The sequence below is a fragment of the Haliaeetus albicilla genome, chromosome 2 (genome assembly GCF_947461875.1).
Source record: "Haliaeetus albicilla chromosome 2, bHalAlb1.1, whole genome shotgun sequence".
Lineage (NCBI taxonomy): Eukaryota > Metazoa > Chordata > Aves > Accipitriformes > Accipitridae > Haliaeetus > Haliaeetus albicilla.
In genome coordinates, this window is record NC_091484.1 from 37,818,863 (window position 1) to 37,845,930 (window position 27,068).

Consider the following 27,068-nt stretch of genomic DNA (forward strand, 5'->3'; position numbering starts at 1 on the left):
CAATACAAAGAACACAAAGAAAAGAACAGGACCATCACCCGTTTCTTTGAGACATGCTGTCCATACAGACACACTGGTTGGTAAATATGGGTGAAAATAAGTTAATTGCTTTGGAAGAACAGCATCCACTGGAACTACATCCATATTTGAGGAGCCCTCCTGACCACAGCAGCTGGGACAAATGGGACTTGGCAGCTTCAACAGCCTCTCCGCTCCTTCGCCAACCTAGAGAACCTCTGCTCATACACCAGATGGAAGTTAGCTCAGTTACATCAAAGAAGCAACTGCTCATTCTTCTTAAGTGGCTGTCAGACTCCTCCTACATTTTCCAGAGAGCGCTGAGGGGGCTGTCAGTGGTTCCTGGCATTACTGGTGTCAAGGTACTCAATGCATGCCATCCAGGGTTTTCTTCACACCATTGGTGATGAATGCAGAGGAGAGCCCTGTTTAACAATGTGCCTACCTTGTGGGCAGAACTGTGTCATGGAATGAAATCTGGAGATTTCATTTCAAAAGCACATCTAGCCATTGTACCAGGCTATGGCTACTACAAAAAAACTCCCCAAATGCTCTAGAATATGAGTAATTGAAACAGCTACCAGTAGAGTAATTCAGTCTGAATACAATTTATTGAAGTTAAAATAAAAAAAAAAAAATTTTAAAAATCATGTTTTATTTGTTGATGAAAAGATCTGAACCTTGCAGAGTTGCTGCTCTCACAGCAGTGACCAGTAAAAAGAGAAGGGGAAGCTGTCTAACATCACCTACCCTCTTATAATCTTGGCTACTACAGCCACAAGAGTTCCCAGGATTTAAGTACAGCCCTAGTGTCTACTGTCGTTGAAAACCATGTAATAGAAATATGTATTTAGTCTAGCTTTATATACACTTTCACACACATTTATAGCTAGATAGACAGATAGATAGATAGAAGGTAACTTGCCTGCACACTTAGAGTGGAACCAAAATGGCAAATTTCTACCTACCACACAATCTTGTTTCATCTGTTACAGTCAAGATCCAGGTGAAGAAAACCTATGCTAGCATTTTATTTTCAGAAGTGTCTGAACAATGGAAGTTTCTTGCAATACTTCACCCAGGGTACCTACCCAGAAACCTGTAAACTAAGAGAGACGCACCTAAATCTACTTCTGGTGTGAGATGGAACACGAACCTGGAAGCCAATTAACTGCAAAGAAAAACATTTTGATTGAAGCCGATTTTCAAGGCACTCATGAGACCGCATCCCCTGCAAGTAAGAGCAGAGGGAAAGATAGAAACAGAAAAATTCTCTATTAGAAGACCACCCTACAAATGCAGACCTAGAAATGCACTGACCTTTCCTGTGACCCTTTTAGAAGAGTGACTTTTGTGAAGTCTTTAGTTTTGCAAGCACAGCATTTTAGCACATTTCCGAAACCCATAATACGCTTTGTAGCTCTTCCCCGAAACAAACCAATCTACACAAATATTTGAAGTCTATTTTCTTCATTCTCACAGTTTGAATGCGCTACAGTTCACCTTCAGCGGTACCTCCTTATGAGATGAAGCTGAAAGGAAAGTTCTGATGCCTCACTCAACTTCTTTGGGACTACTGCTACACAAGACATCAGTCCACTAAATAATGCAAGTCAGAATCTCCAGGAGAAGACATTTACAACCTTTATTTTAACCAAACTGACTGACTGGGGTTCTGTAAATTAAGGGGTAAACTCTCATTCAGCTATTCAGATTGGTACATCTGCTAACAACGGACCTCCCAACTGTTAAACCCTGGAGCTACACTTTCAGTTTGATCCAGTGGGAAAAATCCTTCTCATTAGGACCATGTTCAGCAATGGTAGTAACTGGTCTCATTATTCTCCGTAGTTTGTAGGAAGATACAATCCCCAAAAAACCAAGAAACGGGAAATATCAGCTCCTCAGAGGTTGCTCCTTTGTCTCCACTGACTATTTAGCATTCTTCACCACTTGAGGACTTTCTCCTCTCAATGGCAAAAACACTGCCTTGCCCAAGGTCCCAACCTAGCTGCAAGTGACTAGTCAGCATCAAGAAACTGGAATGCTTGATTTATCTCAGCACCCAAAATCTGCAGTGAAACCAAACCTCTGATTTGTGTCTGCAGTATTTGTTTGCCATTGCTGGGCTGAAAAAATGAAAAAACTTCTAAAAATTAGGTTATAGATTTTATACAGCCAGTATGTGATATATACTTCAGCATGACTCATGAAAAGCAAAGATGAAAACAAAAATGAAAACCAAGTTAATTAAACATTTTGATTACTAGGACTAAAAAGTCTACTTACTTTTTTCTAAACCAATTCACCCACTTTAGTTGAAACTCACAGAGTAGAAAGAAAAAAAATTACTGCTGTAAATGCCAGAAAAAATAAATGAAGAAAATACTAAAAAGTAAATAAATCAGAAAAGGAATAATGAAGATTCTAGCACACATTCAGAAATCTCCAAGGACAAACAAAACACTAGTGTTAAACTGAACTACCCTACCTTTCTCATTAAGGTATCCTGAACAGGGAGGCAACTGGTGGTTAGTTGAAGACAAGCAACAACACTGATGCTGAGTTAATTTCACCTTAACTTTAGGTTTTCATCCCACCATTTTCTTGCCTAGGTATTTCAAACAGGTTTCCCTTCTGCAGAACTGCAAGGAGGTATTCTTTTCCTTTGTTGGGGTTGGTTTGGGTTTTTTTTGTACTTGTCCTACTTAGTTGCAAACTGAGCACTTGAGGCTCAACTCTAGAGCAAACTCATGTTACTTTTAGCTGCCTGATCCCAATTCAAGCTGAACCTACAAGAGTATCCTTAATTTTTTTGCTGATGCAAGGTTCCATCAGTGAAGAGTCAGGCACCATAGATTCTCAATCTTCCTTGTCTGCTCCGTACTTCACCACACTGGTAGAATCAGTACCAAAATAGGGAATTACCAGAGGAATACCCTCTTGTGTACTCTTTTTCACTATTTCTTAAAATAACATATAGATAATCTAGCCTACCACAATAATTCCTAAGTAGGTCACCACATTTTAGAAGCGAGTGCAGTTTTGCAGAACATAATGCCTTTGCATTCATTAGTGGTAGGAAAAGGTACCTTCCTGAGCCCAATGATGGTCTGACTGGTTCATTCCGTTATTGCCGTATTGTCATGCAATAACCTACCCTCATTTCACTAGGGCACCATAAATCAGGCCTCACATTCAGGGAGGTTGTAAAACCATCAATCGCAGATAGCCTGTGTCCAGCTAAGGTCTAGCAAGAGTGATCTGAAAACTAACAGCAGGAAACTTTACCACCATCATCGGCTATACACAAGGCGAGGGCAACATTTCCAATATAAGGGGCTGGCGTCTACTGGGCACCCGCAAGGAGGCTCAGGTGCAACCTTTCTGCTTCAGAGGCTGCTCTCAGCGTTCACTTTTATCAGCTCCAGTGCAATATTTTCAAAATCTCCCCCTGGGTAATGTCCTTCAAACCTTTTCTAGGTATCCAGTCTCAAATTTGATTTTCCTCCTTTATTCTCGTGATTCTTCAAAGATCATTCCAGAAACCTGATTTGATTAGAAGTCTCTTTTAACGTAAGCAATTCATCCTCGCACAGGCAGAGCTGTTGATTCACCTTTTCTTTAATTTCATTTCGGTTGCCTTTCATTTGAGCTATCTCAATTTTAACCTCTGTAAAAGCTCCATCTACCTTGTTTACTGTTTCTTTGATTTGAAAGATCTCCTCCATTAAGTCCTTAAGCGACAGCTCCACGGCCATTTTTGGCTCCAGCTGTTTGTCAGGAGAGGTCATCCACCGCCTCGGTCTTTTATTTGTCTGGAGCAACATTCAAATTGTTTTCAGAGCAATTGTTTTCTTCCCATTTTCTGCCATTGCTGCTCGAAAACAATAACGTATTACCTCATTTCTAAGGAAGGTTTCATCTCTCTACTTCATTATCAAGGGCAGGGAGCAAGACCATTTCAGAGGTTGGTACCCTGCACAAATTTCCTCAAGTCTTGCTTGAGGATTAAAAGAGCAGTAACAGTTAAAAGTTATTTTCTCCACGCACAGGGCATCCCGTAGGAGAGCACTTGAGGTTGGTCAGAAAATTCACTTTCTTAACATCCTGCTAGGCAGGAAAGTATTAGGTCTCACAAACAAGAAAACTGGTAGCAAAAATACTGCATTAAAAACTTCCACACAAAAAAAGCCCCACTTTTTTTTTTTTTTTTTCCCTCTTCCCCTCCTTTTTTTCAGCTCAGGTTAGCAGGATCAGTTCCTCAGCCATACAGGAAGCCTGGGGCAGATCTGGAAATAGAAGGTTTCCTGCCTTGATATGTAGTTGCCAGACTATCTTCTCTCCTCTAAACACATACAAAATGTGCTCAAGGGAAACCAGCCAACACACAAAACTGATGAAAGAGTAGTTTTAGGCCCTTTTCCGATCTTTCTCAAACAAACCTTCATGCTTTGGTCTATTATTTCATGTATCAGTCAGTTGATAAGGAAGATACAGAGACTTAAGATGTGTGGTTAGGTGGGGGTGGGTTTGTTTGTTTTTTAAAAGAATTTTTACTTTAAATCATACTCTAGCTGTACAAAACCCACCTGAAAATTAGCATATTGTAGATTAATATTTTATATTAAATATATAGATTTTTTTTTTAATTATGAGCACACTGTTCCCTCCCCCCCCCTCCGCACAGAAAGTATCACACAAATTTACGCACTGCCATACACACACACAAAAAAATGCAGACGACTGAAGCTAATATCATTTAGGACAGGATTCACCCAATTCAGCGCTAGCTAACTACAAGTTAGTCAAAAACTGTCGACTCCCTCCCCAGCCAATGCAGCCAGCCTGCCTTCCCAGGGGAAACGTGTCCCACCTTTGTGGGACACTCTTTAGATGAGATGATTCCTTCTCTACAGGGACCCTTCCTTTCCATGACTGAGCTGAAAGGCTGGACAACTAGCTCACATGTGATGCCTACTTTTTAGACAGCTAATTTGAAGTGAAAATTAATCCCACTCTTGCACACTTTTTTCCAAGTAGATTCATTTGTAGTTTTAACATGAAATTTCTCCTACATTAAGGGGTGAAACCGTATTTTTATTAGAAGCTATTTTTCTGACACTACAAAATCTTTACCACAAAAAACTGTTTCAGTACTACCCATAAATTACTTTGACTTGCAATACACTAATAAAATTATTGGAACTTTCTTACACTACAAACCTGTGATTCTTACAAAACAGAAATCCAAAGGTAGATTTCTAACCTACTAAAGGACACCTAACTATACAGATTTAAAAATACTTAAGTGATTTACAAAGCTCCACAGAAGTACCCTGACAGACATTTTAGATTTTTGACCTTTCACTTACCAGAGGCAAATATTTGCAGAGAGAAGATCGGTTATCAGATTGTTTCATATATAAACTCATGCCAGTTTCTTTGTAAGAATGCTAATGAAAACCCAACTTTGTCTTTTTCTATCATAAATGAGCATTTTAAGAGTAAAACCTCTTACCAGAAAGAATATCATGATGTCCTAACATACACCCTAAATCAGAGAACTATAAATTCTTCCAATAGTAATTACAAATCTCTAAACTGGGAAGCGAGCGGGGGGGGGGAGGGTGGTGGTGGTGCGGCTGTGTGTACATAAGCGTACATAAAAAAAGACTCACAATTTTTATTTTAGAGATTTAATCTATAAATAATAAATAAGCAAACAAGGAAATTTTAATACTTTCTTCTTGCATTAAAAATATAAACAAACATTTTATCTATCCTGGTGCAATCTATTTTGGTAAGTCATAAAAAATAAGACAAGTCAGCTGGGTATTGAGTCCCATTCTCACTGGGGCCCCTTTTCGTTGCCAGAACAGCGTAAAGCAGCCTCTGTGTAAAAGAAACGAAGCCCAGAGGAACGTACGGCAGAGCACAGTGATTCTATAGTCATAGCTATTAGGAGAAATCCAGAACAGGATGTAGGAAAATCATACAAGCTGAATCTAAAGAGACAGAGGCCACATCTGGATAGAAGATTAAATGCAAGTGTGCTATACATATACAGGACAGAAAAATAAAATTACTTGGACCTAAACTGAGACATATCACAGTGATGACACAAAGAATAAACAGTGGCACTATGAGCTATGTTTGCTTACCAAGCAAGGAATGAAACTTTATGAAAAATTATTATTTAAAATTATCTTAATGCTGGGATACAAAACCAGTATATTTACAGACTGTATTTCTAATCCTTACTTACTGTCTGCAGTAGTGATTGTATAAAATAAAGCACTAAAAATTCCTAGCCAAGCGAAAAGCCTGATAATTTAACTTCCTGGCTTGGCTTCCAAAGACTAATGCAAAGTTTAGTAGCTGCACAGTCAAATAAATCTTTTGACTACAGCTTTCTTTTTTTGAGAAAATGGTAAATATGGTATTTTCTATATTATATACCAGAACTACAGTCACAACCCAAGAATGTAGATCTTTCACCCATTCATTACAGAAAATATTGCTTGAGGGAAACTGCTTTAAACTGATTTATGTGGTAGACACAGGAAGACAACCCAGTCAAATTGGACAATGTGGCAGATGGTAATGGATTTATGCATATTTATGTAGCATGTATTTACTTGTCAACTTTGTTATCCATCTTTTGCCCCTTCCAAAAGTAGATGGCAATTTATAACAACTGTGATGCTGTGACTGGTTGACACTCCCTTCACAGCCCTTTCCTCTGGACAGGCTAAAAAGCAGCATGCTTTGTGCAGCTATTTTAATTGTTTTACAGTTTTATTACAAAACATCCTGTCTGTTACACTTGCTTCCTGAGGCTATCATAACAATGTTAGTTGCTACTGCTTAAATCTGCCTCAGGGTATCTGTTTTTACAGTTACAATTAAAGTCAGTAAGTAGTTCACCAACATGTTAACATTAATTTGTCTTTTAATTTATTTGACCTTTTAAACTAAGCAAGTAACTTACCGAGGTAAGGGATACACAAAGTTCAATCATTATACGTTTTTGCAATAACGTGCTTTCTGGTTCCTTTCCACCAAAACATTCAAGCGTTCAGTTGCAAGTGCTTTTACTTATTTTACATTAGTTCAGAAAAGGCAAAATATATTCACATTGCGTTTAATATGCATATGTTTTACATAACATTAATGCATATACCACCAGTATAATCTTTAAAATTCATGACAGACTAACAGAGCAATCCAAGAAGAGTTTCTAAAACCTTGATGCACTAAAACTGCTTACGCACTTACATATCCTCACGTTACTAAGGATTGTTTACAGAACACATCAAAACTGATGCCAAAGCAAAGACCACAAGGATCCAAATAACCAGAAAACAACAAACTGCTTCAGTTTTGGTACCATTTTCTCATGCAGACACAGCAAATGTAAAAAAAGGTGCTATCAAAAAATTCTGATACCCTTGGTTCCGATTTAAAAACGCAGCCCTATACCTGTGTGCCTTACACTCTATAGAAACTAACGCAAAAATACCTAGACGCACATTTCAGTATTTAGGATAACAAAAATGTGTTAATACATAAACAAATAAATGAAATGTTGCAAATAAATACAGTTTTATATTGATTAGATATCACTCTAAAGTATATTTAAATAAGCCTCCCAAGCTGCAGGGAGAATCTCCAGACAGGGTTTAGAACTACTTTGACTAAGTCACTTCTAAGCTGGCACAGCTTTCCCACATTTTTGATAAACATGCCCTTTGCCTATGGGCATCGTGAGCTGCTGAGTCTAACTAAAACCCTGCTAAGAATGGGGTACCACCCACCTCAAGAGCACTCCCTGGTAAATTAGATAGGGGGGAGTGGTGAGGAAAGGCTCATCAAATGGTCATTTACTGTTAAGAGTCACTCAGGCTCAAGCAGGAGGCAGTAGACAAGAGGGAGAGAGGGAAGGAAGCTTAGGGAAAAAAGCTAAAAAGGGGAAAAAAATTAAATGAAAACAGCCACTACCATCTAATAAAAAATAAATCCTCATTAAAAAAAAAGGAGAAAAGTATTCATTCACTCCCTCCTGGGTGATTAAAGCATTTGAGTCTTTTTCTCACAAACCTCTCCCACGATGACCAAAGCTTTAAACTGTTACTGCCATCTTCCTCCCAAGTTCCCAAACCTCTCTCAGCTGCAAAAGCCTTTACTCAGCTGCATGCCTGAGCATCTACAACCTCCAGCATTCATCTTTCTGCAGTGCAGTCACCAAAAATTAACACAAATATTTGCACCAAAAAGCCAACTTTGCAGCAAAAAAATAGTTTATTTCGGAGGGGGGGACGACACATATTAAAATATATGGGATTTTCAACAAATTGAGTTTTGGTATCAGCAATAAAACCTGATTTTGCATCTATTTGGTTTGATTTTAGCATCTGATAGCGCATACTATCCTTACAGATACACAATCCAATTAAAACAAAACAAATTAAAAAACCCCAACCGAGTCCAGTTACACATCTTTCTGTTTCCCCTGTGCTGCTGGCAGAATGTCCAAGCTGTCACGGGATTTAGTGCAGCGAGCTGTGGAAATAAGAAATCAGGCTGTGCCTCACCTTAGCACTGAGGCCACACAATATGAAGAAAAATGCTACGGCTGGAAGTGGTCATCGGTCAATTACTCACCCTTTAAAATCCTATTATCTTCCAATTCTGCCGAGGAAAAAAAGGCACTGCTGAACACAGAAAGGCAGAACAAACACTATCTTTTTAACCAAATGTGTCCAAAAGAGGTTGTCTCTCCATATGCTGCCGGTCACCCAGCTGAAAGGCTTGGTTCTGACTGGGTGGCTTGCAGCACCAAGCGAAGTTAATGGTATTTTAAGAAGAGAGCTACATGTGGCATATTTGACTTAAGACTGTTTAGTACATCGTGGCTACAGAATAAGCAACAGAGATGAGTTCTAGATAAAGCAGATAAAAGGAATGCAAAACCTAGCCAAAAGAAAGACTAATGCCTGCCAGGTAAAATGCAAAACTATGTGTCAAGAAGAATATTCAGTAATGAAGCAGCAAGACAGATTCGAAATATATTTCTAGCAGAGCGAAGATCAACGCTCTTGCCATTACAGAAACCTGCTTGAGCGCACCCACATTGGTGTACGCCTTTCATACTGCTAAGGACATAAATTGCAATACAGCAAGACTTTATCAGATGCCATTCTGCACCAGAGCGGGATGAAAAGAATAACACTTCACTCTGGTATAAAATGAGATGGACTTTTTAAGCTGGCCACTGATACCATATTTATCCCACAGTCTGAACTCCAAAGATCTTCGAAACATCCCTCCCTGTCCTCACATTTACATCTCGACAACAAAAGCATTTTAACATCATTAAAATGGGGCCACCGCAGGAGGACTGGATTTTCCCCTGCCCTAAGGAGATGAGGCAGCATCACGAAGAACCTGAAGGCAAGCAGAGGAGGCCACGAGACCCCGCGCAGCTCCCCGGCGCTTGCGGGTCCGCAGGACCACAAGAGAAGGAAAACCACTGCGGAAAGGCGTGTTGGCTAAAGCTCCTTTTCCCTGGCAATAACTGCGAGAAGGATTATTTCCCAGGGACAGAAGCCCTCTGCTGGTCAAGGCTTTTTATAAGATGATTTACAGCAGCTAAATGCACACAGGTTTTAATTTACCACTGGTTTTTCCTACATCAAAGCAGAGCCGTGAATGAGAAATGCAAGAACGCATTTCACATTCCTTCTGGGGAAAAAATCAGCTAACCAGATTACAGCAATCCAATCTTCTTTTTTGTTCTTATTAACCGGCTAACTTGTTTTGTTATTTCAAAAAATGCTGTCCACCCCATAGTTAAATATGTAATCACTTTTAAAAGGCATTCATGACTTAAACAGTCCTGACCTCACATACACACTCGACACCTCTTTCACTGTTTGCTCAAGAATGACAAGAACCGCTGAAATAAACCATGTTACCAAGATAAGTATTCAACCCTGCAATTTGTTCTCCAGCACAGGTATTTAATATTTAAATGCATTAATTAAAAAAAAGTTAATATTTAATATTGGTTTTAGACATTTGAATTGTATTTAGGTTTCCAAAATTATGTTTAAGCAAAAAACAATGCATTACCTCACCTTCCCATGAAACTAGAATATCAGCCTTCAAAGCAAATCAACTCTATTTTTGGCTTTGACTACAAGCAGGCTTAGTAGCTGTTGTATTGAGATTGGTTAATTGTATTTTTGGTACCTGTTCATAAGTAGAATTATTTTCCCGCAAGACATAGGTAGGTAACCATCTTTTTAGACCCACCCCTCAAGTTCAACAGGAAGGGCTGAATTAATTCTTGATTTCTGCAAGAAATCAAAGGCTTGTTCTGGCCAAAAAAAGAGCCTCTACAGACAAGTCAATCTCTGGATACACAGATTTTATCATGCACACAAATACACAAACACACACGATTCCTTGTCTCCGCACCACGCTACAGCTGTTATTATTTATTTATTGTTATTACCGAGATACCAGGGGACTTTAGTCAAGAATCAGAATTTACAGTCTAGTGCTTCACTCATGCACCAACAGTAAAGGTTGATCCTGCATCCATATCGTTTCCACTGCAAATTCAGCATCTAGGATATAGCAAAAGTCTGAAAAAAAAAAATTATCGTCTTTAGACACCTTAGTCCAAAGCTCTTAGTCCACAGTTTTGCAGCTCAGTGCATTTATGCTTGGCATCTTTAAATCCATCCAGAGTAAAGAAATCAATGAAAATATATAAATAAAAGACATCCAATCAGGTACAGTCCTACATATGGGAATTCTGCTGTGTGATGGAAGCAGTGTATTTCTAAATCTATACCAAGAACCAAACAGTAAATCTATGCAATACAGCAAGTCTACCCAAAAAATTCTGCTATTAAGCTATCCCTAAAAATTATTTCAAAATCCAGTATGGCAGGATCCTTAAAAATCAAGCTAATGCCATTATAAATTAATTACAGATGAATCCTTCCATCAAAAAAGGGGGGTGACTAGCGTGGCTGAGCACACCGCTTCTGTACTTGTGTAACCCTAAGCAGCTGGTCAATACCAGAGAAGTCACTGCTTGGCTGTCAATGTCTATTTTGTGTGTCAGTCTAGAAACCCCATTTATCTACTACCAGTCAGCATGACAATGTTTATCCATCCAGCTCAAAAATCCAGACTCACAGGTATCAAGATCTGTCCATGTATCCAAATTTACCTAGCAGCTGAAGCCTCTTCCATGGCAGAAATACACAAATGTAAACACAACAGGGTTCTCCTAGAGGAGATGCAGTAGTCTGGCCTGGAGATCTGAATGAACTGCGATGAGACTCCTAGTCCATCACTCATTTTAACAAATTATTACAGCAGCAACCAATTGCCTCATTCACATGCACTGAATTCAAGTTGTTGATGCCTTAATTCTGTTCTTTTTTTTTTATTTTGTAGCACCTAACTTTATAACCCCAGGCGGCAATGCCCTCCTGATGATGCGTTTCCCAAGTGATTTTCTAGAATTTTTTAAAAGGATAAACAGAATTTCTATTAAATTATGTCACGCTGATAACTACTTGGGTTAACAGGAGGACTGATTCTTCAGGTTCAACACTCAGCCTCCTGTTATGTGATCGCAGGGAGTAACTACCGCATTGCTGCCCTACAATGATTGCAGTAACCAGACGAGGAGGTGGCATCTCCCAAGGAGGCTGTGCATATGCATCTCCTCACAGGACAGAAACAAAAGTTATGGGTGCCAGCCTAAGATCCAGGCAGGAATTTGCTCCAGTGGATGCAAACTCTTCCTGCCTCTTCAGTCCAAGCTTCCCGCTCCTCCTTTCCACCGATGCCCTTGGGTGCTACTGTCCTCCATGTTCTAGAGAAAGAAATGGGAGTAAAAGGCATCACACCCATCCAGGGTGCAGTTTTAGAAAAGGGGATTCTCAGCCAGTCTGTAAAAAGACATCATTTTAAAACACCATTTTTGAAGGGAAAAAAAATAAAAAAATCTTAAGATAAATCATATCCTGTGGAAACTAACTTGCACCATGTTCTAGTCTCTCAAGAACACTCCACATAGCTAACAAAGGAGCTTAAAACTGTAACTGCAATTACAATGTGTTAATACTTAAAAGTCTTTTAACATAGCTCATCACTTGATAGTTCTGACAAAGTACTTTCTGGATATATTACAAATGTCTTGTACTGGCTTATAAAAAGCAAAGAACAATCTCAAAGCTTCAAGTTCTACGAAAAGCCACAGATAAAATTTAAACTCAATTTTGAAGATTTAAGACAAGACTGATGTTCCCACTTACATTAAAACCACTATTACAAGAACAAAAATGTAGGTTTTGAAGCTTAGAGAAGACTGAATGGCAGTGAGCCAAGCTCTTTGCAGGACAGTTACGAAGGGTGGAAGTTATTTTTAATAAATTGCCACAAGTCTTAGTCCTAAATGTATTATGAAGCAAGTGTACAGTATTTAATCCATAGTCCAGCAAAAGCAAGCTTCCTGGGAAGCTGAGAGCAGCATGCCAAACCTGTAGTATTAAGACCATCCTAGGACTGGCTCTTCAGTGAAACCTGCTCCTCATGCAGTTGCTTCAAGAAGACTTAAAGGAGTGAGATGGCCTTCCAAGTCAGTACGATCTGACCCTGCAAAGCGCCGACTACCCAAAGCCCCGCAATGTTAAAAGAACACGTGATGTATTAACAGTATTAAACTGTTACTGTATTAACATTTAACTATGCTTAAGCAGTAGATGTCAACGAGCGTGCAATTAGCCTCGGGCGCTGGGGAACCCAGACAAAGGCGTGATTTGTAGTGACCCCACAGAGCTGCAGCGAGAGCATTAAACCACAGGGACCAGGATCAACCTCAATGAGTTTCACAATAGGTACTTAGGGTAAGGCTGGGGAAAGCTGACACACATACATGCACAGATACAGAAGGAAATACGGGATTTCATTCGTCGGAGTGAATCACATCGAATTCTGTCTTCAAACGGACTGAAGACAACAGAAGAAATGATACGCAGATCCAAGTCGAAACAAATGTAATGGAACAAATTATTCTTCATAATGTAGAACATGTGCTGCCTAACACAACAAAATATAAATGCCTACTAACAAAAAGGAAATTTTAGTCAAAAAGAAAGTCACATCAAGCATCATAAAAAGTAAGTGCAATTGACAGTGTAAGACAGTTGCAATCTCTAACTGCAATAATTAAATCAACTGTAATTAGGGGAGCATAGGCACACCCTAGCACCTTGCCAGCGCTGGAGCGGCGCAGGTCAGGCAGGGTGCCTCGCTCCGGGCTGCTGCAAAACACAGCCTAGCCTGGTCCTGCGCACCAGCGCCGATGCCATCCATGTGAGAGCCTCCCAAACACACACCCACAGTTCAGGTTACAACTGCTCCTGTTTGAAGGCTCATTTATACTGCCAAGAAGGATAAAGAGTTTTTACATTAAATAGGAATCAAAGCCACAAATATTGGTAAGGCTAGCAGGACTTAACAGTGCCAGAGCAACACAGGTTTCTATCATTCCAGCAAAGTCATTAACGAGTGTGAATTTTTGATCGCGTTAAGGCTCCCTTATATCTGATAGGGCATTATACAGTGGGAGAGTATCTTGAAATCCGTAGTACTGCTTCCAGAGTAACTGGAAAGTCATGTGGATAAACAAAAAAAGAAACTAACTGCAATCTTAAAATTAACAACTGAGACCTTGGAGATCTTGCTCGTATCTCAAATGCAGCATTGGGAAATTGTGTTTTTATTTGTAGCAAAGCTAATGATAAACAAATATATGAATACTGACCATATTTTATTGTATCTTACTTTGAGCCATAACTTAGCAATGTACTGCACTGTATTTATCCCTCTGGAGTCTGGCTCCCGTGCCTACAAAATCTGGTTTACTTCAGGTGGCAAAGGTTGATGCTTCCACATGCTAATGTTTCAAAACCTGACATCCATTCAGCGGGAATGGTGAAAAGGTTTAAAAAAAAGTGAAGAAAGAATGGTGTGCGGCAACCCAATTATGGGGCTATCATGCATCAGGTTTCTCCAGACATACCCTATTTTCCCACCCAGATATTTCATGCAGGTAAAAAAAAAAAAAAAAAAAAAAAAAAAAAGTGTTCTGTTGAGGCTCCAATGATGCTTTTACTCAGCATAAAGCTGAAAGATGGTAATGAAATAACTAAATGCATGCGAGCATATCTCCTTGGTAACCTAAGTAAATGTACATAAGGCAGTCAACATAAAGATGTTAAGATACCTCTGAGCTGCAATGCTCAGTCCTCTTGTGGTCTCATTCTAGCAAGCTATTTTTCCAGTAGAGGTGACAGGAGAAGAGGGGAAAAAGAAAAAGAAAAAAGCAAAGACAAGCAGGCCAGTGTTAGCAGAGCAATATGTCTGGGTGCCTGATTTGACAGTTTGCAACTCATTTTGTTCTGTATTCTGACAATTCTCCCTTCTTTCCTTCAATCTTCTTTAAGACCATGTGAATTTTTTTTTTTTCCTTCTTTCTCAATTTCTTTGCCTGACTATCCACCAATATCTCTTCTACTTCTCCACTTAACGTTTGTCTCCTATTCCCTCCCTTGTGAATCTTTCTAAGTCAGTGTTTGTTTTTTTTTTTTTAAATTGCATCCTCATTTCATGACTGCCATCTCCCCCCCCCAAAAAAACCCCAGAACACATTTAATAAATGACTGTACTAAAACCAGTATTTCCCTTGTATAAGAAGCAGCTTTGGGGGCACTGGCACTCCTGCTGGAGACAGGACAGCGGTATTACAGCACAGCTAATTAAGTACCTTTTCCTTCAAATTCCATATGGACTCCATTTTCACCATGCTTCTTAAGTAAGACTCATCACAGCAGTTGTCTTCTGGACTATGAACAATATTGAAGTGTAGCACATAATATTTATATAAAAGCACGTTACAAATTGATCCTGAGGGCGGGAACAGTAATCTTGTTGTCTACACAAACTATCTTTAAGTGCAGTTAAGAAATCATTTCATAGGCTCAAAGTATATAATAAAATGAAGGTAATAAGCATGACTGAGACACAGAGGGAACAAATTATCTTCTGGCAATATACCCTACAATTGTGACTGGATAAAACTGTTAATCTGCAGCTGAGCAGAAAATGTATAATCTGAAGGGATTTCTTCATTTAAAATGAAACAATCTGCTATCCTTTGATAAAACAGTAAGAACTCACAGTATTACACAAATTACAAAAAACAGCGCAACAGGACACAAGTCCAACAGAAAAAAGAAAGAAAAGTTATTCGGTATCTCCAGCATTAAAAAGTTGCTTTAGTTGACTAAAAAATACAAGCTAATAGAACAGCTGGTATCATGAAGCTAGATTCCTCCTCTGCTCACATGTACCTTTCTGCTGATACACGAATCCAAAGCTTTTTTCTATCGCTCCCTCCTGTCTCACTGGTACTAACCATCTAAGCTCTTACACTGAATTAATGTAAACTCAAAAAAGATTTTCCATGAAACAGCTACTCCAACTCCACTTACAAATCATGGGTGCTTTTCCATTTGAAATTAAATGGTACTCATCTTTCACAGACAAAGCATCTGAGAGTTAACTACGCAGAGTAATCTTTCAGTACAATTATTACTAATTGCTTCTTGTGATTCCATTTCCAAACGTGTTCTGACGAGAAATACAGAAAGTAGTGTAGGTCACATCTTAGAAGTGAAAGCCAAAAGTACAACTATAATTAAGAAACAATTCAATACATTAAATTTGAAATACCTTTCTACACTTGCTTAAGTAGATATACAACTAAAACCAATTTTGTTTGTGTTGAAGAAGGTGTCTGCATACAAGAGAAAAATAGTTTATCCCTGTTTCCAGCATAAAAATTACAGGCACAGCCACTAAAACTGTAAATTCATCCATTTACAGTCCCACAGAGAACCCCTCCACAGAAACAGCCCTCTAAAGCCAGAGTGGATGTTTTGGTTTTCCCCCAGACTACATCGACCTGCTACTTGCAGATGTGGATGCTGCACTTCACAGGCAAAGTACAAACATCAAACTGGGCTGCTGCAGACTTCAGGCACTGACTTCAGTGGAAGACAGCCACATCTTGCTGTGGGGAAAACAGGCCAAGCAATTAAATATGCATCAGCATTAAAGCTAAACGTACAGAAATAGCTTACAGACACAATTTTGGCTTACCAGCTCTGCATGCATAGCCTGCATACGTATTTCATTTTTAACTATGAAGACAAAACTTTTGTGCAATATACTTTCTGTGACACTATCTTTACCACTGTATGCATCACTGAGCCTTGGAGCAATAAAAAAAATAATATGACAGCATTAGCAGAAACTAGACTTTTTTTTTTTTTTTTTTTTTTTACTATAAACTTGTTCAAAATATAACTGACTTTACAGATAATACCTGTTCCATTAACATTAATGCAAAGTATCTTATAAAATCCCTTCCTTGGTGCTTAAGCCTTCAGTTTACAGCTCTGACCTTCTATTTATTTTTTTCCTTCACCTTTTTCTTTCTTGGTTAATTCCTAATAATATAATTCATAATAATGTAAATTCATAATAAAAAGTCTGCAAGCCACTCCACCTCAGACCAACATCAACAGCACACAAAAAAGGGCAGAAACACTCAGTTACAGCCACACATTTAATGTTTACTTCCAACAGCAAAACAAGGCTATCAGCAACCAACACTTCATATAATTTAATATACAATGAATCTCTGGCACATCCATAGGTGCAAAAAGGAAATTTTTCTTCTCCTGCACTATGGCAGCTTAAAATAGTCTGACAAACCCTTCGAAGTGTCAGCAAGTTCTTATACAGAGATAAAGACAATGGATAGCCCTACCAAGCCAGTAACATCTGCTCAAAACCTGCAGTTCCTCTTTTCTTCTTCCAGCACTTACCCAAGCTAGCATGCACTTGTGTAAGTCTTTAAAGCACTGAACATTTAAGCATGTCACAATTCTATGATGTCTCATTTATATAATTAGTACTAACATATGGCCCACAATCAGTGTGGGAAATCTAAAATATTCTTTGGGAAGCTGTCAAACCTAAAGGGATATATTTTTCAATAAGTGAAGAGAATTAAATATGCAAATCCTGCTTACAATAGGGATAGCAAGGAAATGGAAATTTAGCCTAAAAGGCGTGCTTGCTCACTGTATCAAACGCAGGGTTATTCTGCGCTGTACCTGTCAGTGCCAGTACAAATCAGAATGTACAGTGACACACAGAGAAGCTCTGCAGCCACCACTTTGGCTGGATTTTAGCAGTGCTGTGGAAAATCATACAGTAGATAAACCCAAAACCCACTGTGAAAATGCCAGCTACAGTTAACGCACTGGTCTGAATACAGATTCATGGCAGATTGTATTAATCCATATTCTTTTCAGAACTTCAGCTGTCCCCTGGACAGGGACACCTCTGTAACATCTCCAGCAAGTAACACACCATGTGCTAGCAGGGGCCACCCTTATGCAAGCTCACCTCAACTCTTTGTTCAGAGATAAAAGCCCAACATCCCTAAAAACCTCTGGGCTGTTTTCATTCTTCTTTACTGGCTTCCAACTAGGAAAGCTGTATCTGATTCAGGTGGCACCACCGTGACCACCGGCAGTAGGCATCCCGCCTCCCACCATGGGAAATGACCAGCTCCAGAAGACAGCAGAATTAAACAAGGAGAGAATCAGAGCCAGCATCCATCTATTAGCAACAGGTTATCGCACTCCCCCGAGACAAACCTTCAAGATCAACAGTTGTGCCTGTTACTTATTAACGATTTGTTAATCAATCAGTTGTACAGATGTAGATGAAACGCTATCGGAAATGCACAGAAGATCTCCCAGTGACAACAGTGAACTGAACACCAGGAGAGTTTCCAGAGCATCCAAGTGTTCACGATTTCCCTGGGAAGACTGACTGGCTTTCCCACAGATCAAAGGAACTAGAACAGACTGGCACGTGTGTAGCAGCAGAAATTCTTTGTAAAGTAGATAGCTTACATGTACAGCTACTAACTTTACTCTTCAGTACAGCATTACTCAGTGAGGAAAAAGAAAAATTTGAAACCACTGATAATCCCACATTAAGGAAATAATATGCTCCAAAATTATTTGGTCATCACTAGGTTTCAGAATAAGCACTGAAATATGGAACCAGCTATACACTTCTCAAAACAGTTGTTAGCAAAGTCAAATCTGTTCAGTAAAACCCTTTCTTAAAGGCAACTTCAGCAATATAAAAACTCACTAATTTGTCTGAATAAAATCCCACACTCTGTGGTTAAGAATCTGCCAAGCAAGCCAAATAAACTAAACAAGCAGAGTTGGCATTTGACGTGTCTGTTCAGAGGAGTGAGCTGTGACAAGTTACTAATGATCCCAGTCAGAAAGCAACTAATGGTGCGCTGTAAAGGCTATAAAGGCATGAAGAAATCCAGAGATAAGGAGCCAATGTTGAGTTGGGATAAACAGGTTAAAACCGTTTTCAGCGAACAACACTGCTCGGATCAGCTCTAAACCTATTCCTCCAAACGTTCTGCACCTTTTATTGTTAGGTGGATTCACCCTTAACAACACCGTAACCTAAAATGTGCTCTAAATGTGTGAACAGCAGACATAAAATTTATTCTGAATCTTAGTTTCAGCCCCAAACGTACAACGTTTGCCTACAGTAAGAGCTTCACAAAGCTGGAAAACCAGCAGTTGTGAAAAGGAATTAGAAGTGTTAACAGGTTTATGGAAGAAAAACTTAACGATTGCACTCCATATATGTCAAAAGAAGCAGGAGGGAAGGAAGATTACAGAGGGAGGAACCACTTGGACTGAGCTGGTAGCTGCAGACAGACAAGTTTGCAATGCCATCATCAGTGAGTTTCTTAACAGGCATTTCCAGTGAACGGGGGGAAAAAAAACCCCAAACAGAAACAAGCCAGCTAGAGATGAGAAAACAGCTCCATGCAATGCAAAGAGTTTTCTTCCTTGCAGCAACAAATTATATGGGCCCTTCCTTATTCTTTTAACTATATTCAAGTTACTATTTTTATTCAAATCCTCCTTGCAGCTTGCTAGCTGTTGAAAGCTCTGTCTGATCTGTCTCTCACAAGTTTCAAGGGTGGAAGGAGAAACGTGTTAAGATGATGTCTTAACTTGTCCAGATAACTTAAATTTTTCTAAAATTACTACCACTGTTTTATCAAAGTGCTATACAACAACCAAAGATGGAAGTTGGTTTGCCATGACAAGAAATGAAACAGACCCGAGGTGTTCATAGTCACACTTAATTACTGAATAAATGAGAGCAATTGCATGGTAAGGTGATACAACTTGACACAGTTACTTTCAACCTTGCATTTTCCTGGTGTGTGCATGTCAGAAAGGTTTGTTCTTCCTTCTTCCTCAGCCCCTTCCCTCCCCCATTTTCAATTCTTGACTTTCATGTCTCAGGTTGTATGGCATTAATTAGCATTATTAAAAGGAACGGTACAAGAGGAGCCAAACATACAAGGTATCATATTTTTGAAACCTATTTCAATTTTAACAGGCATTCTTCCTAGTATCCATGCAGCAAAGATTGCCTCTGCTTGAAGATGAGAGTTAATGTACAATTGGGAAGGCATGGTGAACTGAGGTCACAGAATTAAATATTATTTGAGAGCACAATACAATATGCAGTGACGCAAATGACATTTTTGCAGGGAAACAGTGATATTAGCCTAAGAGCAAATGAATGATGTGCATCCTTCCCACAGTTAAACCGTTCTTTAATAGAGACAAAGCATGAGAAAGGATGCAAAGACTTTTAAACACAAGGGACATTACAACCTAAAACCTTAAGCCAAATTTTTACTCGTATTAATAAGGTTGCTTTACATCACTGCAGTAAAAGAAAGGGATCATTAAGACCTTTACACTGTCAAGACATCAAGAGTAGAACAGAACACCTGTAATATAAATGAGAGAACCAGACCTAGCAAGATTCATATCTAGGGAAAAAAAAAAATCTTATATACTTTAGTCTGTAATATTATACAATGTTATATATATTTTTATTTAGGAGCAGGGCATTCAGGATGTGTACAGCCAATGACTCTCTGGGTTCCTCTCCTAAAAAATGAAGAGTGAGCAATACTTCTTTCAGATTTCACTCTGAAATCTGAAGAGACCAGGACTACCAGTAGCCATGGATGTTGATGCCTTAAGTAATTTAATATAAACACATAAAATTAAATTCTTACGTTTTCAAATACAGCACAAAAAGCTAAAGGAGCTTGTTCAGTTGAGTTTGCTTGCTTCTTCCAATCTTAACAGCCTTTCAATTCCTTTTATTCATCATTATTTCCCAGTGAAAGAGCATTCATATATTTGACATGCAAATCTCAAGGCGTTGTGGCATGGCTCAGCCTTCATGACAAATATTATTTAATTAGCTGTGTTACTGCTTATTTCAGAATACATGAGGTCACTCCTCCGATCATATAAATCATTACACAAATTCCTTCCATTTAGAGAAGCACAAACCATCTCAAAAAATCTTAAATTTTAACAAAAAAACACTCAAAAATTACAAAAATAAGTTTCCATTAATAGTTATAAAGGAATACTACAGTTATCTGTACTGAGATTATGATAATTCAAAGTCACCAGTCAGTGTAACAGACATAGTCATTTTAATATTCACAACAGCAACAATAAAAAAAGGGATTTTTCAGTGACAGACATTAATATTGAGATTCTCAGGAAACTTGGGGCACACTTTGTTACTGAAAATAATTTTGAGTCCTCATTTACAGAAGTGTACTTCACTCCTACCATGCTACTAGGCCCTACAAACCTGGTTTTACACTGATGACTTCAGGTATTTGGACAAGAAAGTAAAGAGAGCTGAAAACACACAGGAAAACAACCAAACAGTTTTGCAGGCCAAAACTAAATGACTTTTGGAATGTTTTCCATTTTCAGTAATGTAAGTTATTAATAACAAGAAAGCAAGGAAATGCTACGTACATTTTATGCAACACAGTTTCCACTGAGTGGAGGCACATCTCCGAAGTACTGGCAGTAAAATAACATGCGACACAAAAATATCCAGGGGCTCCTTAGAAGTCAGCCGTAGCCTCAACGCCTCAAATCACCTTCCACGTTCTCATTACCTGCCCTGACAGCACATGCAAAAAGCAAGGAGAGCACAAGCAGCCCCTCAGAGCGGCGATGCGATCCAGGGGATGCGGCGCGGCAGCACAGGGCGGGCAGGCGTCATCTTTCATGTCACCGTGCGGTTCTAAAGCAGTTCAGCCCTTTCCCAGAGCTCACAACCACCACCGGAGAGCACGCACAGGCTAAACGGCGCTATTCTCACGTGGAAGGAATGACGTCTTGCCATCGCAAGCGACACCACCCTTCCTAAAGGAATTTAGGCAGCACGGAGCTGAGAGATTTGTAGAGGAAACAAGAACGGCTGGGGAGCACCAGCTGCTTTATTCCCTTCGCATTCTCCCCTCTTTTGGCGAGTCTGATGCCTCACTTGCCTAATCTGTTGAGTTTCTAAAGCGTTCCCAAGCAAGACTCCCATCCTCAGAAGGTCCTGTCACATCTCAGCCAGCTAAAAAACGACACTGCCTTTCGCCTCGGCTCTCTCTGCGGGAAGCCACGGGCTGCGGAGCATCGCCCCGTGACTGCAGAGGGTACCGCGGCGCAAGGCCGGACCGCGGCCTTCACCCAGCGCCAAAGCGCTCGCCTGGCACAGCCGGCACTTCACGTTCAGATAAGCGCTTTCCTCCCCTTCTTCCCGCATCCGCTGTGCTCCGGTCAAAAAAGTCGTATTAAGGAGACTGACTTTTCAGGCTTGCAGTGCTCTATCGCAAAAAATCGCTTTACTATGGCCACAACCGGTAGAGCCCTTAAACGCAGGCTTAGCCAAGTCCTTGATTAGTTCTGTTAAAACCAATGAGGAATGCATGAGCTTAAAATTAATTTCATGTGTAAATGCTCTGGAACAGGCTCTATATTCCTGCTGTAACATCACCCCTACCAATTTCATTTCTTTCCAGTTCATCAGGCAGTTCCTGTTTCTGGCGTAATATGCCCGATTCTTTCACCAAACAGCATAAGTAGTTACAGTGTCCTTCACTGAAATTTCCTCAAAAAAACAAAAAAGAGGGGAAAAAGCACCCTCACAAACTGCCTACCCCCCAGCATTTTTATCTTTGAGGAAAATGTAAGTTGTTGAATCCTCAGCAATACGCCTGAGTTTCTTTAAAATAAAATTATATGCCAATAAAACCCAGTTATTTAAAATTTGTTTCTGTCTATTCACAAAGAACAGTATTTTCAAAAAGCATTAAATACCTGGAGATTTTTTTAACAGTTTTGTAGGAAAAAAAAAAAAGCTTATTACAATTCAAAGACGAAACAGAATCTAACAGATCTGCTACAGCACTTTCAGTAAATGCACAGTAAGCAAAAGGAATTTTAATCCTTACATACAGCCTGTAAGATGAGGTAGGAATTATTGCATTTACCAGGAAGATCTGTCAAATACCCCCCGCCACTGTATTTACACTCCCCGTGAAGCCCAGCCCTCGCTACTCTTCCTGCTTGGCAGCCAGAGATGCAGGTCGGAGCGACAAACGCTGGAAAACTACCCGGCTACAGCACCTGGGGCTCGAGTCTGTGAAGAACCAGCCCAGCACATCACCTTCTGCAGGGCTACTGGCCCATCTCATCAAACAGGGCTGAACTTCACCAGCCTCGCTGAATGCAACGGTACAAAACAATATCCCTTGGTAACACAATGAGTGAAGAAGTAAGATTATTTATCATTGTGCTTTGCAAAGGGAACTTCTTAGGAAGCAGCAGGAGGCTTTCTATGTAAAAAAATCTTCCTTGATTGGCTCTTTGATATTAACAAAAGGTTCTATTCTATCCTCAGTGTGAGCACATAGTTTCCTTTAATGCTAAAAGAAGCGACGCATGCACATGGGAGAATTTTCACTGTAATCTCTTGAGATAGCATCCTTCAGTTTTCACAGCTCTCCACCTAAGGTCACATTCTGAAGGGAAGAACACCCTACCTGTTCAAAAGTTAAAGACAGCCAGTGTACCTAAAGGATGGAAGTTCACAAAGCACACTGCTAAAGCTGATCAGGCCCAGGGTCTGGGTCCAGCCAAATCCTCTTTGCAGTAAGTCACGTTCTGTATTTGTTCATGAACACATAGGGAGGAAACAGAAGTTTACAACTGGAGTCAGACTCGGATTTCGTACACAAGTTGAAAACCCAGCCCTTGCACTGAATAAGCAGAACTGGCTATCAGCTAATTTCTACTTATTTTCAAGGTGAAAGCAGTACCATATATTTAAGGCAGGCTGGCTGTGCAGCAATTAGTTTCACCTTGTATAAATGCAAGATCCTCCAACACACAAAAAGCTACAAACCCACTACACGGATGAAAAGCTATGAAGGAATATTGGGGAACATTACGTTCTGGAAGGACATACACCTCCACTTCCATCCTGCACAAATTTCCAAATCAGTTTTACTGTAATCATTTGTTTGTGACTCCAGTGCTTTTTCCTCACGAAAAAATCACATTCTTCTGTATAAGGATTGCATTTTCCAAATAAAGGGAGTTGTGGCTGAAATGCTGATTACCCAGAAGAAACCCTAACAAAAGCAAATGTCATAAACTATAACTACACACTACACAATATATGCAGTTTCACTGCAAATGCAGCCCTGGCCACGAGAACAGGAATGTCTTTGGAGTCCCATTACATATAGGAAGAATAAGATATTTATGAATGGGCAGTAGCTGCTTGTGCTCATTGCCCTGGGAGAAGCATATATATTCATAACAGCTAGTGGACTTGAATAAGTTCCACACATTTACCTTGTTTCAGAAGAAAACACAAGCTGCACCACAGTCCAGGATTTAAGGCTCATCCAAAACAGTGTCAGTTTTCATGGGAAGGAAAAAAATAATCCATAGTCAGCTAATACATGAATACATTCAAGTACACGCACCATCCTGGAACATACTTTTGACAACTGTGTAGTGAATCCTTGAGTGAACCTACTATTCAGTATGATTCAAAATCTGCTTTTCTTGAGGGCATTTCCATGAGTACATTCTCAATTATATAAATAATCTATCACTAGATACTTATCAGATACTTCCCTTATTCAGAAATAACTCCTGTGAATAAGCACTCAAAAAAAAAAAAAATTTTTTTTTTTTTTTGACCATTTCTTCCCTTTTGAATTACTATAAGCTTGAGACTTCAGTATTCACAGAATTACATACTTTCTGCTGCACTGGAGATGCATGAAAATATAAGAATCCTGAAAAAAACAACAATCAAAATGGAGAGTCAGACTCAGGAGATCTGTCGTCTAACATAACCTCTGGCCCTAACAGTGACTAATACCGCAGAGAAGAAAGGTATACTGAAATGCACAAGTACAGAATAACCTGCCCATAATAAACTTGTTTTTTTCCTATAACTATGCCTTTAAACATTGGGTTGGGAGGGGGTGTTTATCCTAACTTCTGTTAATGCGTATGTTCTAATCATCCATGTAACTGTCCGTTCTTCTTTTTGAATTTATGCATTTAGACCAAGATACCTAGTTTGCCGAAAGTTCCCAAAGCTAATTATGTATTGTGTTAAAAAAAAAGTTTCAAACAGCTATCTCCATTTATTGCCTTTCAATGTAGTTCTTTGTTCTTGCTGTAAGTTAAAGCGCATGATTTATTTATACACACACGCCCCACTGACTGCTCATCCTCCAACCTAAGCTGGTTCTATTTCTTTCAGTACATCGTCACAAGGAATTCCTTCCAATGCCACAAATAATTTCTGCCCATCCTGCAGTCCTTCTCTATTTTTACTGCATTTTCTTCAGAGTGATGCAGAACAAAATCAAGAATTCCTATTATAAAGCATCATGATGTAAACGAGCAGGAACTACTAACCACAAATTAATACTACTCTGTTTTATAAAATTATTTTTGTTAATTTTGTCTTTTTTTTACTTTTTTTTTTTAAAAGAGCCAGACAAAAGCCTAACTTGCTAGCTTTTTTCCTTCAGCAAGTGGAGTTAATTTAATATTCAGCAACATGCAATTAGGTCAAATTATGTACTCAGAAGACTTTACTTGGATTTGTCAGCTACAAAATTTCATCTGCCATCACAGCAGCTATTCTCTAAGCTTTGCTAGATACCCCCTGAAGTTCATCAGCCTTCCTCCAATTCATTTTGTATCACCCACAAATTCTACCGTCTCTTTACTCATCTTTTGGGATTGCTATACAACAGTAACATTAATAACATTCGCCCTACTACTCATATTCCTACATCTTCCCATTAATCTTCTATGCTCTCCAAGTGTCTAAGTGCCTCTGAGCACGACACACACCCCAGAATACAATTTAACCCCGAGTTACGCTACACCGCAACTCCTGCGGAAGGAACAGTTCCACTGAGTCTGCCTCATGCTTCTCCATTTGACATTCTTAAACATTTCTTATAGGATAGCAGTTTGGAATGAGAACTTTTTGAAAGTCTAGGAAAAAAATTAACTATTAGTGTCTTCTAACACAAAATAATAGTCTGGTTTGGTTTTAATTGTACCTGTTCATCATCTTTAGTTGTACCTGTACCTTCTTCACGGGACCTAGTTGTAGAAACACTCATAACAAGACACAACCTACTACAGTCTATCATCTTGTGTACCTTTCTTTGCCTCTGCTTCCTAGGAGAATTCTACTCTTAACGGAGAAAGTGGCCACGGACATCCTGTGATCCAACAAACCCTTTCAATAAGCAGCAATATAACCAAGAAAAGGAGAGGTTATGCTTTGATGCGAATCATCAAATTCTCACAATATTTTACTAAACCTGTCTGGCTGCTGCTACCACTGCCTACTGATATATTTTGTTTCTTCTCAGTCCTTTGTTGGGCAATCCAAAAGCGGGGCAACAATCCAGCATGAAAAACTACATACTAGTGAAATTCACTCCTCTTGTTGAAAAAAGCATTTGTCCCAAAAGGCGCTCTTCTAAACTCAAAAGTCTGAAAACAGCAATGCTTCAAAGAGCTCACATGCATTCCACACAAAACCTGTATCCATTTAAATGTCAGCTCACAAATGTAGCTAAGATGTATAAAGAAAGCACTTACATTTCTGGGATTTTAGAAAGTTCTTTGGTACGCTAGGTTGCAGTCAGCTTTCAGTAAGAAATTGCTCCAATGGGTCAAACACGATTTTATAGCAGCAAGTGCTACATTTAGACTCCATTCTCACTGCTTTTTTCATCTCTTTTTGAGGGGGGAATTTCTTCCATGTTTTTAAAAACAGTTTGTCCTTGTTTATTTCAGCTATTGTGTCTCCATCTAAAATCATCAGAATCAATGATTCAGAAATACTACTATAGGTATCTTTTTTTCTAAAAGCACAGTATCAGATGGTTATTTCTATCTTAAGAAACAGCTTTCTAAGACAAAAATAGCATTGATCTCCACAGCTATAAACATAGCATCTGAATACATCCAAGAATGCAATACATTTCACCTTCCTAGTACTTATTATCAGCAAAAGCTTTAAAGTATCAGAACAAGAGTAGGTAACAAACCACAAACATTACTGAAACCAGGAACCAAAGTAGCCTAGTAATTTAAGATGTAGACCATGCGATCATAAAATGCTTAAGAGAAGCAACTCTGAATTGAATATTTTAGAAAAAGAATGGTACGTTATTTCTTTTCTAGAGGGGATCAATATAGTAAATGCTGGATGTAAAAGTGAGATGGACTGCAGGCATGTAGCCTCCTTTCTTCATTGGACTACCACCTCACAACTGTAGATTGTTCCTTCAGACTTCATTTAATGAATTGCCAACTCTCTGCCAGTTTCATACTCTGCAGTTTATGTTGCACTGCTACAACTTAACCATCACTTAC

The 27,068-nt window shown here is 39.2% G+C and overlaps 1 protein-coding gene across 6 annotated transcripts in view; it reads right to left on the reverse strand.

The window, feature by feature from the left end:
* The window catches only part of RARB (retinoic acid receptor beta), a 337,201-nt gene that overhangs the window by 286,346 nt on the left and 23,787 nt on the right, over positions 1-27,068 (reverse strand). The window contains exon 1 of one of the 6 annotated variants that reach the window (XM_069771355.1): positions 12,591-12,647. The exons of the other annotated variants lie outside the window; for them this stretch is intronic. The gene's annotated coding sequence lies outside the window, so the exon portion shown is untranslated. Of the gene's footprint in view, positions 1-12,590; positions 12,648-27,068 lie in introns of those variants that run through there. 6 annotated transcript variants of the gene reach the window in all.